We start from the raw sequence: 2,806 nt of genomic DNA on the forward strand, positions 1-2,806 counted from the left end.
AAAAAGGATATACAGATGGAAAATAAGCACACGAAAAGGTGCTCAACATCATTAATCGTTAAAGAAATGCAAATTAAACCACATGTGTGTGGTCTTACCATACGTGTAGATACCACTACACACCTATTGGAATGACTGCAATTAAAAACCTGACCACAGCAAGAACAAAAGCGAACGTGGAGTAAGTACTTGGACTCTCATACATTACTGGCTGTGAATTGCTACAGCCACTTAGTAAAACAGTTTAGTAGTTTCTTACAAAGCCAAGTATATACTTAATATATAAACGAGCAACCCGACTCCTCGATATTTACCAGAGAGAAATAAAAACTTACATTGACACAAAAAAACATTACATGAATGTTTATATAGTAGCTTCATCCATAACCACTGAAACTGGGAACAACTCAAGTGTTCTTCAACCAGTTACTGGAAAAACAAACTGGTCCATCCAAACAAGAGTATATTCAGAACTCAAATGTAATGAACTGCATACACGTATAATGACATGAATGAATCTCAAATACATTTTGCTAAGTGAAAGAAGCCAGACCCAAAAGGCTATATAATATATGCTTTTATTTGTTCGATTTTTCTGGAAAAAGCATTTTATCAGATTTAGGTTTTTAAGTTTACATACAGTAAAATTCACTCTTTGTGGTATACATTCTCTGGATGTGGGCAAATGCATAGAGTTGTAGATCCACCAACATAATCGAGATTCGGTACAGTTCCATCACCCCAAATAATCCTCTTGCTCTGTCCTTCTGTGGTCAACTCCTCTCCCTGCCCCTCTCCCAACTTTAACTCCTGGAAACCACCGATCTATCCTCCATCCCCAAACCTGTGGCCGGACGGGGTGTAGGACGGCGGGAAGAAAGGGAAGGAGCTCTGCATTTTATGTTTCTGAGCTCACTATGGACAACCTTCAGTTCTCAGGAGTAGGTCAAAGCAGGAATTTCCAGAGGCGCAGAATGAGTGTCCGCAGCTGGCGTGTCTGTGAACTTTTAGAATAGCAGGGCGTACCTACTAGGAACCGAGTGGGATCTCTACAAACAGTGCAGCCCACTTGCAAGATTCCTTTCTATGGGCCAGAAACTTCCTGTGTTCTGATGTCAGAAGGCATTCAGCAGAGCCTCTCACGAAGTCCGGTGGACAACTCAAGGAGTCTCCAGTGGGGCCGGTCATGGAGGCCGCTCTGTCCTCATCAGCATTCTCACTGGCCATTTGGATAAGGAAACGGATGACAAGCTGATCCAACCTGAGATGGCATGAAGCCAGGAGAGATGGCAGAGTCCATCTTAAAAGACTCTCTCTACAGTCTACGGCCATGCCACCCTGAACAAGCCTGATCCCGTCTGATCTCGGAAGCTAAGCAGGGTCAGGCCTGGTTAGTACATGGATGGGAGACCACCTAGAAAGACCAGGTGCTGTAGGTGTAAAAAATAAATAAGGGATTGTAAGCTGACAAGTTCCTTGCAATCTGTGAGGTCAACCAAGAGTTGCCTCACCTAAAAAAATAAGAAATAAATTAAAAAATAAATTCTATAAAAAGACTCTACAGGCTGAAATGAAGGTAAGCAAGGTCAGCTAAATAGAACGGGATATACCTAGCTTGGAAGCATTTCTTCAGGCAAAGACTTTGGAACTTTGGTTGATTTGTCTCCATATGAACAGATTGTGCGTTATTGCTCCCCAAAGCCATTAATTGCAGTTCCCAAACATATACCCTCACTTGAGATTCGTAGAAGAACATGCTGTTTCCTAGATACGTAGGTCCCCCTCGTCTGCTTCATCAAGGCATTCCTTTCTCAAGACTCAGGTGTCAGTCGGCTCCTCCAGAAGAGCTGCCAGCCTCCCGCCGCCCCTGTGCTGTCTAAACCATTAGTCCAAATCTATCACAGCTTTTACCAAAGTATCCTATAAGCAGGTATTTCCTTCGTCTTTGTGAGTAAACCCTAAGCTCCTGTGTGTGTGTGTGTGTGGTGTGTGTGTGTGTGTGTGTGTGTGTGTTTCCCCTGTGTATCCCATCACGCAATACAGCGTCTGGGACAAAATGACTAATGAATAAATGCTTGATAAGTGAATGAATGGATGAGAGAACCAAGCACAATGGCCTCTGCAGCTGGAGCAGCAAGGCCCAGGGACAAAGGGCCCGAGTTCTACGAGCACATCCTCCGTAGGCCACATCCTCCTGGTGTTCAGTAACCTTGACACTAAGTCCAAGCTCCAAGCTCCTAGAAGCTTAGGATTGCTGGGGCTTCTGAGGTTTCCTAAGCAGAGCTGAACTTTGTAAACTCAGTTGAAGTGAGTAGATTGGATCGACAGCTTCCTAGGCCCGCAGGGCGGTCACACAGGACCCCACGCTTGGAAGAATTGCGCTTAGTTGAAAAGGTCTGCTACCACCATCTAGAAAGTCTAAATTTTTGAAGAAGGCACCCCACATTTTCACTTTACAATGAGTCCTGCAAATTATGTAGCTGGTCCTATTCATCTATGAGTCCAAAAGAACCCATTTTATTTTTACCATAAGCTTAAACGATTTGATGAATATTAAAATCCATGCTAACTTGCATCTAATCTTTGTCAGTTCATTGAACGTACATAGGCCTATGTTTTGCATAGTTGTCATCAGAGAATCCATACAACTTAGCCCTTTCTCTGCTTATTATTATTTTGCATGTACGTACTTGTCCATGTCCTGACATAGTTTCCATCGTTGTCATTTTTAATAGCTCTGTCATATTTTAGAATGTAAGCACACCAGGCTTTTAAGCCAAACCCCAATGGTTGGGCATTTGGGTTG

At 43.2% G+C, this 2,806-nt stretch overlaps 1 pseudogene; it reads left to right on the forward strand.

The window, feature by feature from the left end:
• Nucleotides 1-1,320: 1,320 nt before the first annotated feature.
• LOC111745655 lies at nt 1,321-1,439 on the forward strand (annotated as a pseudogene).
• Nucleotides 1,440-2,806: the final 1,367 nt, after the last annotated feature.

This window comes from Pteropus vampyrus, unplaced genomic scaffold (genome assembly GCF_000151845.1).
Source record: "Pteropus vampyrus isolate Shadow unplaced genomic scaffold, Pvam_2.0 Scaffold6, whole genome shotgun sequence".
Taxonomy (NCBI): Eukaryota; Metazoa; Chordata; class Mammalia; order Chiroptera; family Pteropodidae; genus Pteropus; species Pteropus vampyrus.